We start from the raw sequence: 13,037 nt of genomic DNA, 5'->3' as shown, positions 1-13,037 counted from the left end.
TCTCCCCCACCTGGGTACATCCGACCATCTTTCACTCCTGTTGTGCCCAAAGTATGTCCCTCTCAGGAAAAGAACTCAGGCAGTCACGAAAAGGGTCAGAACCTGGCCAGTGGGTGCTCTCACTCAGTTGCAGGACTGCTTTGAAACCACTGACTGGAGTGTATTCGAAGATCAAGACCTGAATGCATACACAGATGCCATACTCTCTTATATTAGAACATGCACTGATAGTGTAACAGCAGAAAAGTGCATTAGAGTTTACGGGAACTGCAAACCCTGGATGACTGCAGAGATACGAACACTCCTGAGAGCCCGGGATTCTGCCTTTAAGGCAGGGGACAGGGACAGATACAGAGGCGCCAGGGCAAATCTCAGAAGAGGCATTAGGATGGCGAAACAGCAATACAAACACAAGGTGGAGAACCACTTAGCAGACAATGATTCGAGGCAAGTGTGGCAGGGACTACAGCACTTAACCAACCACAAGGGCAGTACGAGGAGCATGGTTAACACCGATGCCTCGTTGGCTGAGGAGCTGAATATCTTCTTCGCCCGCTACAAGGTAAAAAGACCATACCCCGTAGCCTTTGCAGGCCGGCCTTCTGATTTTCAACAACTCACCCTATTTGAAGACCAAGTGAGAGCTGTATTGAAGGCTGTGAATCCCAGCAAAGCCGCAGGCCCAGATGGGGTGCTGGGGATAGTGGTCAGGAATTGTGCCGATCAATTAGCAGGGGTCCTGACAAGGATTTTTAACATCTCCTTGCAAACGGCATGTGTACCATCGTGCTTGAAAGCTGCTACCATTGTCCCAGTCCCCAAGAAAAGTGCAGTTGAGTGCCTGAATGACTACAGACCTATTGCATTAACGTCTGTAGTCATGAAATGCTCCAAAAGATTGGTTCTCCAACATCTCAGGACATGCCTCCCACTGGATTTCGATAAACATCAATTTGCCTACAGGGGGAACAGGTCGACAGACGATGCCATAGCTACTGCTTTACACTCTGTAGCAAGCCATCTTGAGAAACCTGGAAGCTATGTCAGGATGCTTTTTGTTATAGCTCGGCTTTCAACACCATTTTGCCGAGCACTCTCATCAAGAAGCTGACTGACTTGAAATTTTCCCCCTCCATCTGCAATTGGATTCAAGACTTTCTCAAGGACTGGTTACAAACAGTGAGGGTCGGGTCTGCTTTGTCCACCCCCCTGAATCTTTGCACCAGCTCGCCACAGGGCTGTGTGCTTAGCCCCTATCTGTACTCTTTGTACACATATGACTGTGTATCATTCGACCCATCTACTGCGATAATTAAGTTCGCAGATGATACTACTGTGGTGGCTCTTATGGAGATGAGACAGCATACAGGGCGGAGGTACAAAAACTATCCATATGGTGTTGTAACAACAACTTGCACCTGAACAACGGCCAAGACGAAAGAGATGGTGCTAGACTTCCGGAGGAAAAAGGAGGAACCTGCCCTGTGTGGAGAGAGTTTCCTCCTTTAAATTTCTGGGAGTCTACCTCTGCGAAGATCTTACCTGGAAAGTTAATACAACCCAGATGATAATGATAATGATAACTTTATTGTCACTTTGAATGTACACCAATCGGCATACATCAAAATGAAATTTCGTTGCGTACAGCTCTCAAAGGGTCACCACCTCCGATATATACTCCTTGTTCGGGGCCCGCTCAAATTTCACATTGTCCATTTTAGTCTCTAGGGAGTGAACAGGACAGATGGAAATGAGGCTCCATGTGGATTAGCCCTCAAGTTAGCTTGTATTCTGACAACCTCATCTTCTTTCCTTTTTCTGATCCTGACTCTTCCACCTTTTCCTTAAAGAGGCCTTGCTTCTTTTCGCCCCTGGAGCACGCTGCTGCCGCAGCCACCAACTCCTGGCCAGAAAGGCCCAACAGAGACTTCACTTTCTCAGGGTCTTGCGGAAACACAGGGTAGAACAATGGCTAATGACCCTCTTTTACCGGTCTACTATAGAGAGTGTCCTCTCATACTGTATTGTGGTTTGGTATGCTGGTCTAACAGCCGCGGATAGGAAAGCATTACAGAGGGTGGTGAGGACAGCACAAGACATTGTGGGCTGTCCCCTGACACCACTGGATGACATTGCCAGGGCTCGCTGCCTTGGAAGAGTGAGGAAAATTGTCAGGGATGACTCACACCCTGGACGGTATCTCTTTACTCTCCTACCATCAGGTAGGAGATATAGGAGTATAGCCAGCTGTACCAACAGGCTGAAGAACAGCTTTTATCCATGGGCTGTTAGGTTTTTGAACAGGATATAATTTTATAAACTTTATGCATGATTGACTTGCGAGGCCAGTGTGTTGTGCAATTAGCTCACATGGTGTAATAAGATGGAGGGTTTGTGTCACTGTAAGTTGTGGCTGGTGGCACGAAGGGAGGCTCAGCCAATCTCAATGTACACATGGTTGTACTTTGACAATAAAGGTTCATTCATTCATTTCATTATATACGATAACTGCAGCAAATGTTTTATATGCTCAAAGGTGTTAGGATTTACAAATATCTACAATGGGAAGAATGGAGAGTGAAGTCTGTGGAACTGACAGCCTTGATGAAAGAAAATACTTTGACAAATTTTATTTCTACTTGGAAAACAATTTTGGGTTTTTTGCAAGAAACTGAAAGAAATGAAAAGTTGTTTGGGGGATTTGATGATTAGAATTATGTGGCATTATGGAAACAATGTAGGGAAATGTTAACCTCAGACACATTTTTTTACTTATATCTGTACCAAAAAAAAGTTGTAAGATAAGATAAGATAATCTTTATTGTCATTTTTTACTGTGGGCACGACGACACACATCAAAAATGAAATTTAGTTGCCCACTCTCAAAGTGAAACACATACATGACACACACCTAAAACATACTATATACAACATATGTATAGACCCACATCCCTACATATACATAACAATAAAATATTAAATACTGTCCATCTTGAATATATAACGGGAGGAGGAAGACTGAGAGTTCACAAGGTTAATGCTGTATGGAATGAAATTATGTTTTTTCTATTTTTCTTCTTTTTTGCACTTTCACTTTTTTCTGAGCTTTTTTTGTACCAAATCTTTTTTATGTTTATCTTTAAAACATTGTTTTTTGAAAATCAATAAAGTTATATAAGAAGAAAATAATTTTTAACTAAGGATTGTTTTGTTCAAATTTGATCTCAATTTTTAACTAAACCAGTAAAGTAGTTTCTAATAGATTGTGTCATCTTTCTGAGCAGAAATGCCGAACACAAATATTTACAACTTCACGCCTCATCCAAAGATTTCAAACACATTTCCTTATGCTAAATTGTATTTTTCCCCCACACCTTTTATATGTCATTATTATACTGTTTTGAACACTGTCGCTGGTTGATATGCTGTGAGACTTTTTAAAAATAAAAACAACAGACAAAGCAGAAGAGCCTTCAAATAGGAGATTAATATCGCTTCTAGTAAAGGAACATGAGAGGTCCTATGGATTTGAAGGTAGAAGCTGCCTTCTCTCTTCCCAGGTAGAGTGACCAAGTATGGAAGGACAGTCCTTTACTAGAAGGGATATTAATCAACTCAGCAAAATGCTGAGAATAAGAACAAAACCTTGTTAAAGAAATAAAATGAGGTTCATGGGGGTATGTGATAGAGTGGTCAGAGGGAAGGCCTGTTCCACCAGCAGCCAACCTGCTGCCTTTAGGAAGCCTACAGGTAGGGTCAGAATTCAGGGATTACCTACCCCTGTAAATGCATCAACCTTAGATCCCCTCGGTCCCTATTAGAACACAGAATCATAGGGCTGGAAGGGACCATGGAGGTCTTCTAGTCCAACCCCCTGTTCAAGGCAGGAGAGCTTATATCATCACAAGGGTGCAATGATTTTTCTGATGTGGAGAAGAGATTTACAGTTGAGCCACTTCTATTAAAGCCACTTTTCTACTTAATGTAGCTCAATATTTCTCTCATGTTTTTTTTTCTTTTCCATCCTGCCCTTCCTAAATAGTTCAGGTTAGTTTACATTAATTTTTAAACCATTTAAAAACAAAGTCAGATAGAATAAAACTTGTGTAAACACCATATTAAAAGGACTATAGATGACAAAATTCAGACAAAAGTGCCTGTGGGTCTCTTGAAGGCATCTAAAGAAGACAGACATTTGCTATCTATCAGGCGTGTCTTTTACAAACCAGGGACCGAGAAGTCCTCATCCCAGGTTGATGGGATGACCTGGTCACACCTGAAGAATTTCTTTCGGCAATGTTCCCGCCCATGGGGATCATGTAAACTAGAGCATTTTCTTAGGTAAGCTACGCCTAAGCTCCTAGGGTTTTAAAAGTAATAACTAGCACTTTATTTTTTTTGTCTTCAAATCTCTGGAAAGCCAAGGTAATAGCTGAAGAACAGGAAGTATAATGTAGCTTCCCCAAGTTGCACTAAAAATCTGCAGTGTGTATGGCAAGTTTAAGATGAGTGGACTTCTATTTCCAGAATTCCCCAGCCAGGGGGAATTCTAGGAGTCAAAATCTACACATTTTAAAGTCACCAAGATTGAGAAATGCTCTCTAGATAATTCCTCTTGAAGTTGATTAGCCATTATCTTTCCTAGCACCTTTCCATATATATATAAAACGGTTGTTTCCTTTAAACAAGGAAATATCCAGCTCTCTCTCTCAGGGATGCATTACTGTTCTCTTCTAAGTTAATTCTCACTACTCCTTACAAAACGATGTCACCTTCATTAGGCATGGATCTAAAGAATGGATGGCAAGCTAGTCCACCCCAAGCAATACCATATGCTCAGGAATCATATGTTGAAAATAATCCAATGTATGAGAATCATTGGACCCACTCTTAGCTGACTCTGCAAAAATACCTGTCAACCCACGTGCAAAATATTTTATCAGAAAACAGCTAATTTGAAAATCACAGTAAGACATTGTTTCTGGAGCTTGAATGAAACTGCTAATTTCCTAGCAAGACTCTGCTAGAAACAAATTTGCTGATCAATACGTACATAATAAACTTGGAAGTTCCAGGGCTGCAGGTAGCCTCCTCCTACAGTTGATGTTTGTCCCTCAAGTCTCCTCTAATCATAACTGCTGACAATTGGAGCAGCTCCCACCCCCTCCAAATTGTTAAACAAAGGGTCACCTATCCTTGCAACATGGCTTCCAAATTAATAGAAAGAGTGTGGAGACATTATAGAATCTAGAGAGAGAAAAAATAAAGAATTTTTTTTCTTTCCATCAGGCCAGCCAGGGATGTATTGTTGAAACTGTGCTTTGTTTAAGCACTACTGTTCATTCTTTCCCCCCCTTTTTTTGTGGTGAGTTCCTGAAGTTGCAGTCTGCACATCATGAGAAATCTTTATTGCAGGAACGCAGAGTTTTTCCCAATTCCTCCAAAAATCATGGTTCAGAAGAACATAAATATTTTTGTTTCGTTCACCTTTAGGCTTAATTTTAATTTTGCAGAATTAATATAATCACCTCAAAGGTAAAGGTAAAGGTTCCCCCGCACACGCGTGCTAGTCGTTTCCGACTCTAGGGGCCGGTGCTTATCTCCATTTCAAAGCCGAAGAGCCAGCGCTTGTCCGAGGACGTCTCCGTGGTCATGTGGCCAGCATGACTAGACGCCAAAGGCGCACGGAACGCTGTTACCTTCCCACCGTAGTGGTCCCTATTTTTCTACTTGCATTTTTACATGCTTTCGAACTGCTAGGTTGGCAGAAGCTGGGACGAGTAACAGGTGCTCACTCTGTTATGCGGCACTTGGGATTCGACCCGCCAAACGGCCAACCTTCTGATTGACAAGCTCAGCGTCCTAACCCACTGAGCCACCGCGTCCCTTTATAATCACCTTACAGTTATGTTTTACATGCTCCTACATATTAAAGGTATCTTGGGGGCCAAGGAATTTGGAGGCTGCATATGGCTCTAAGACTTCAATCATACAAATCTGTTTTATGCTACAAATAAGATATAAATGCTCTTGCTTTATCGTCTATACCGTTGTTTCTCAACCTTGGCAACTTTAAGATGTATAGACTTCAACTCCCTGAATGCCCTAGCCAGGATTGTCGAACCAGAATGCCCCACCTAGGCTGGCTGAGGATTTCTGGGAGTTGAAGTCCAAACTTCTTAAAGTTGCCAAGGTTGAGAAACACTAAGCTATATCTTTGGAGATTTTTTTTCTTACATGGCGAAAATGCTCTAATAAAAAAATTCTGTCCCTTTCCATGTTCTGGGATATCTTATCTGGTTAATGGGTTGTTTGTTTGTTTTTAAAAAAAGAGTTAGACCTCATTAGCAATGGACAGGACACCACTAGGAAATACAATGCTGTAGGCCAGACCCAGAACTTGACAAAAATATCCTGAGGGAAGTCAGAGGCAACCACTTTTAAACAGCTGCCAGGAAAACTTCATGAACCTATCCACTAAATTATCAAGAGTTGAGTTTGACTATAAGGATTTGTAACTCTTTTTTACTATGTTAAAATTGTAACTGGGTAACCAATAAAGGTACCTAAAGGTTATCCCCCCAAACTTTTTTGGGCGGAGGGGAGCTGCACATGGCTTCCAAAACTTTAGGTTGTACATATCTGCTCTAAAGCATACTCTTTCCTCCCACCAGACACAGCTTGAGTATTTTTTCCATAGGAAAACAGTACTGTATTCCAGTCCCCTTTCTCTGCCCTGCAAAAGGCCACATGTCTCAAATGCCAGAAACATGTTTAATATTGGGAGAAAGTGTATCCCCCATTTATGTCCTGTCTTTGGAGTGTAGAGGCACTCTGCTTTGCAGCACAGTTCTAGCTAAAACAGATTGGACTCCTGACCTTACTGTGGGACGTGTGAAATAGCCAAAAGTTTTTCACAGTTTGTCTTAGCATGGCAAGAACGTGACATCTGTGGGAAGCGTATGCCAGGATCACAAGGCAAGCACATGCTGAGCAGCCGAGAGCAATGACACATCCATGCACCCAAGAAGCAGATGTGCTCCCACAAATGGAGATAGCAACAGCCATCAGCTGAGCTGAGGCAGCTGTATTATATGCCAGTAGCATGCACAAGCTGCAAATCTGGATGTTAAACTGGAGCACATGGTCATTATGGATGCATGAAGTTGGGCTGTTGCACAGTAGAATTTTGCTTCTAAATGTGCATTTCCATTTTGTCTTAGAAGTATTTTTTCTCTCCCCAAAGGACTGGGGAACTGGAATCGAAAGGTCTGGAAATGGATTTATATAGAAGACTAATTCATCTATCTGACCCAGGCCATAAACCAGAGAGCAAGCACCTCCTAATAACTCCAATAACTGAGTTAAGCTACATGCAGTTGGAAATCTTCCCAATGTTCGTATCCCAAGCATACCTAATGGGATGTTACAATGGTGCCAAATTGACACTCCCACTGCCTGATCTTTGCCCCACAGCTAAATGTTTAACCATTCTCAAAAACGCTCATGAGAAAATGAGGAGGGGTGTAACTGAAAGTGCCCACTACTATTTCTGGAAGGAACTTAGCCACAGCACCTGTGGTGTGAAAAACCAGGGGAAGCAAGTGGGCCTAGTTCAGTATTTCTGAACCTCAAAAACTTTAAGATGTGTGGACTTCAACTTGTCTGGCTGGGGAAATTTGGAGGCTGACATCCACCCATCTTAAAGTTCCTGAGATTGAAAAACATTGGCCTAGTAGTGCAAGAACCTACTCCATTCCCACCAGCAGTCCTGAGTCTGCAGCCAAGCATTTTTTCTAAAGATCCTTAAGGTATGTTTCTCCCCTTGCTTGATTTAATGTACCCTCTTTCTATAGTGACCTGCCGAAGGCTGAATTCCTCCTCGGTTGGCCCAAGTCCGCCGCCGCCGCCGCCCCCCCCCCCGCACCCTCTCTGGCTTCAGCATCTCCTTGATGGCAAAGTATGGTTTTTTTTAACACTACAGCAGAAGCCACAATTTTGCCCTCCCTCCCCCCTCCCCCCCAAAACACACCATTTTGGGAGATGTGGAAGCAGTAGCAGAAGAAAATGACAGCGAGAGTTTCCTTCTGGTGGCATTTCGAGTCACTGTCACGGGATCGTCCACTGCCTTCCTTCCCCCCTCCCGCCTCAATCAGCAATTGCTGAGCCTCGTCCCCTGCCTTTTCTAGGGGGGGGGGGGAAATCAGCTCTTCCCCACGAACCCCCGTGGATGCTGGTGCTGTTAGGAAGAGCTCACGGGACCCCTGCCACCCAGCCCACACCTCATTCTTCCAGGGGTGCAATTGTAACTTGGCCTTTCACTGGCAAGCCAACATCCCCCTTGACCTACAAGCAGGTACCTGGGACACCTGAGCTGCTCCCGCTCTCCTTGCACATCCATCACCCTCACTGTTGCAAGGGGGGGGGAGAGAAAGTCCCCTTCTTTCTCAACATCATTTCTCTCTCTCCTCTCCTCCCGCCACCCGGGACATCCCTTACCTTGCAGTGATGAGCACGCCAAGGACACTCTTCCCCCACGGTGCAATGTCTCTGGTGACGGATCCTAAATCCTTGAAATCCGTGGGGGGGCCGGCTGGCTGTAGAGAAGGGGAAATATTCCATTCAGTAGTCCCACCCTGATCTTGGAAGAAGGGGGAGGCTGGGGGAGACAACTGCGATCGCGGGCGGGGTGGGGGGGGAAAGAGAGAGAGAAGCCTACGGCTACTTGTAGGCAAGAGAGCAGAAGGGACTTGAGGTGGAGGCAGATCGGCTGCTTCTGCAATTCAAGGGGCGGCTTTCTCCCGTCGTTTCGGGATATAAAAATATAAATGGAATGCGCTCTTCTCGCTTCCTTGGGTAATGCAGAGAAGTGTGCTCGGGAAGAGCGCCGTGTGTGTGTGTGTGTGTGTGTATGCGTGTGCATGTAAGGAAGGAAAAGGGGGGGGGAGTAGGAAATCTCCTGCTACTGACTGCTGGAGATCCACTGGGTCACAAAGCCTGACGTTTTTCTAGCCAACTTTGCAAGAGACGAAGCAACGGAACCTCGTCGGGAATTTTGCGAAATCCTTAGGAGGCAGAAACGTGTCACGCGGATTCGGATGGGCAGGGCCTCTCTCGACCCAATTGCCAGAGACTTCATCGTTTCCTCGTTAGATTTAAATCCTGCCTTCTCTCAAGGGGTTCTAGGTAACTTCCCTAACGACTTTTACCTTATTTCCACAACAACCTTGAGAGGTAGGTTGGACCAAGAGAAGAGTTTGTCTTCGTGGTACTTGTGCAATCCCTTAACTGCTACTCCACATTGGCTCTCCATAGCCTCATGTAGTCTCACTGCTAGCTCGTGAGAAAGGGTAGGGTAGGTGGTGAGAAAGGATATGGGCTACACTGGGGAATTGAAAATAGTGCTGAGTTTAGGGGGGTAAAAACATGGTCTCTCTTTTTAAAAGGCACCTGGCTGTATAGGAATGAGAATGCCATAGCAGACTGGCAGCATCTATGCAAATAATAAAACATGGTTTGCTTACTTACCTGTGGTTGGCTAATTAAATCACAACTGATGTAGAGAATCATGGAAATAAAAGGGACGTGTCTGTTACACCCCTCTGTTATGTCCAAGAAAATCAATTAAATAATCTATGAGAGATGACTGACAAGCCTGTACTTAAAAATCTCCAGAGATGAAGAACCCTTCCTTTCAGTTGGTAAGGTACTCTACTGTTGTGTAGATCTTACAGTAAGGAAGTTTTCCCTTATATTAAGTGAACTACAGGTAACTGAAGCTTGTACACATTATTTCTGATCCTATTTCTTTTCCTGTTTCTGACCACCTGTCCCAAGCATTTTATTTACTTGAACAGCTCATCCTAAGTTCCTTCAGTCACGAATGAAGGCGAATATATGTGTCCCAGGATAATGTTGCAGGATCCAATCTGGGTTTGTCACAGAGACCAGAGGCTTAGTCTTCGAAGCTTTCGGATTTGTGCTGGAGCCCATCCTCAGGGAACTTCTCTCTAGCAGTTTGTGCTTTGGGCTATCCTCTGGGTGGTGTTTATATGGTCCCTGTTGTGTGTGGGTTTTTTAGTTGTTTAGCATGAGTCCGAAAGCTGGGAAGACTAAACCTCTGGTCCTGGTGACTGACCCAGATTGGATCCTTCAGCCAATCCTTACAGGAAATACCTGTAAATGAGGATCCCAGAATTATACATATAGGTAGACCTTTACTTACAACCATAATTGGGACCAGAATTTATGTTGCTAAGCAAGGCAGATGTTAGGTGAGTTAAACACAATTCTATGGCCTTTTTTGCCCCGGTCATTAAGTGAGTCACTGCAGTTAAGTAGTTCCAGCTTCCCGCATTGACTTTGCTTGTGATGAGAAGCCAGATGGGAAGGTTGCAAAGGTAGACATATGACCCTGGGATGCTGGAACCATCGTAAATTCATGCTGGCTGCCAAGTAGCCAAATTTTGATCATGTGACTGTAGGGATTCTCCAATGGTGGTAAGATATAAGCCACTTTTTTCAGAGTCAAACTGTGAATGAATGTAAGTTGAGGATTACCTGTAGTACTCTTGTTGTAGTGTCATCAAACTGCAACATAGACAGGAATAAGGACTTTGTGCATCTTTGATCAAGTACTTCTGATGCAGTGTTTCTTAACCTTGGCAACTTTGAGATGTGTGGTCTTCAATATCATGCTGGCTGGGAAATTCTGGAAGTTGAAGTCCATCTTCAACTTGCCATGTTTGAGAAACAGTGTAATAAAGCTAGCATGGACATCCAAAATGGTGCCTCTGGTTCTGCAGGAAGATCTCTTCTGGCTTCCTAAAGATCTTCAATGATGAGGCAGAAGCAAGAAGCTAAGTCCAACGCCTCCTTAAGTAACACCAGCTGCCTGCAATTAGTGCAGGTTCGAGTCCCACCAGGCTCAAGGTTGACTCAGCCTTCCATCCTCCCGAGGTAGGTAAAATGAGGACCCAGATTGTTGGGGGCAATTAAGCTGACTTTGTAATAATGCCGCTTGGGGGTGTGTGTGAAAGCCCTAATAAGATATAGCTTCCCAGTGTGGTCCGAAGTATGTCCCTCAAGAGAAAGTTTCAGACAAATTTTCATCTAGGGTTGAGTGCTCATGGATCTTAGCACTTTTTGTAGATCCATTCATATCCACCCAAACTGCACTATTAACATTCAACATAAAAATGCCAAAAATTGGTGTTTTGTGCTGTCCTCTGCAAAACGCTCTGATACTCTTAAAAAGGCCAGGATGCGTTTAAGTCAGGTTCAACTCCTATGACATGAACATGCAGTTTTCCAGGCTACATTATAGCAGCTCCGGTGGACTGCCAATTATTAATTCTTCATCTGCCTCTCTATTCCCCTTTGGACTGGGACGGACCTGGGTGCAAGCCGCAGTGGGAGAGCGGCTTGCTTTTACATCGGTATACCCATAGAGGTGGGAGCTCTATGGGTTATGCCCCCCCAGGGTGTACATTCTGGACCATCCCCCTGGCTCAGACTCTCGACCTGTTGTGGGAGGACGGGTTGGGGTCTGTCCCCGGGAGCATCCAACCGGGTGGCAGTAGGTTGGTCGATGGCCCGAATGTTTCACTCCCTTCCTGTAGAACCTCCTACTGGACTCTTCCATTATGGGACTGCCTTATCTGGACTTGTTGGACTTATGTACAGATACTCCAGCACGGACTTGCTCGCCCTCAGGGGTTCCCCCCTCTCCTGGGTGCGTCCCGCCTTTTTTGCCGCTCCCAGTCTCAATGAAGGGCCCAATTACTGGGACCCTGAGAGATGGCCGGGTAGGGTCAGGGGCTCTCGATTCAAATTTAATAGGAGGCCCCTGGTTACTTTTTTAGTTAAATTTTTTAGGGGGCTAGGGAGGGGGGTGGGGGGTAATAGTTGTTTGACTATGGGGGGTGGCCATACAACCATGGTGCAGGCCAGGCCTGGGTCCGACTGCGTTCGGGGGGAGCGGGGTGTGGTTACATCTGGGGCTCAGGAGCGGGTCGTGGGATTACCGATTCCCACGACACTGGGGTATGGCAGCAGGCGTATGGACAGAGGGCCGTATCGTTACCGGGAGGGCCGTCCCCGCTGTTTACAAGCGGTGAGGCGCTCCGACCCTCTGGTTCTTCCCCGAGGTGCCGGGAGCGAGGATGTGCAGCCTCCTGAGCTCCGGCTGGTGTACCTGAATGCCAGGTCCGTGGTTAATAAGGCTCCCCTTGTGCGGGATTTGGTGGAGGGTGAGCATGCGGACCTGGCTTGTATTACCGAAACCTGGTTGGGCCCAGAGGGTGGGGTCCCTTTGGTTGATCTTTGCCCACCAGGTTTCCGAGCGTTACACCAGCCTCGGGCTCAAGGTAGGGGCGGGGGAGTGGCGGTAGTTATCAGGGAGACCTTATGTCCGCGGGAGACCACCGTTCCTCAGATAGTCGGGTGTGAGTCTCTCTTTTTGAGGTTTGGTTCGGGGGCGCAGTTGGGCTTGCTGCTGGTGTACATTTCGCCTAGTCACACAGCGGCAGCCCTGCCTGAGCTACTCGATGTCCTCTCCGGTTTGGTGATTGAGTTCCCCAAACTGTTAGTTTTGGGTGACTTCAATCTACCATCCCTGGGAGGGTCATCTGAGTTGGCTCGGGAGTTCATGGCTTCCATGACGGCCATGGACCTGACGCAGGTAATTTCTGAACCGACTCATGAGGGAGGCCACACCCTGGACCTAGTTTTTTTATCTGGACGATGGTTGGATGATCTTGGTGGGGGCTCTCCATTTATCATGCCCCTGTCATGGACCGATCATCACCTCCTGCGGCTGGTCTTCCGTTTTACCACCCCCCGCCGTGGGGATACGGAACCAATTAGATGGTACCGTCCCAGGCGCTTAATGGACCCTGATGGGTTCCAGGCGGCGCTGGGATCCCCACCTGCCTCCGTCGCTCACAACTCGGCGGATGCCTTAGTGGAAGCCTGGGAAAGGGCAGCCACTGGGGCACTGGACCGAGTTGTACCCTTGCGGCCCCTGACCCGGTGCA

The 13,037-nt window shown here is 45.7% G+C and overlaps 1 protein-coding gene across 1 annotated transcript in view; it reads right to left on the bottom strand.

Annotated features, from left to right (window-relative positions):
* The window catches only part of RASL10B (RAS like family 10 member B), a gene marked incomplete at its 3' end in the record, with an annotated part of 48,929 nt that extends 40,346 nt beyond the window's left edge, over nucleotides 1-8,583 (bottom strand). Inside the window, exon 1 of the mRNA XM_083351667.1 lies at nucleotides 8,500-8,583. The remainder of the gene's footprint in view (nucleotides 1-8,499) is intronic.
* Between the last annotated feature and the right edge of the window lie 4,454 nt (nucleotides 8,584-13,037).

This window comes from Vipera ursinii, assembly GCF_947247035.1.
Source record: "Vipera ursinii genome assembly, chromosome: 1".
Lineage (NCBI taxonomy): Eukaryota > Metazoa > Chordata > Lepidosauria > Squamata > Viperidae > Vipera > Vipera ursinii.
This window is presented reverse-complemented; position numbering and strand designations above follow the sequence as displayed.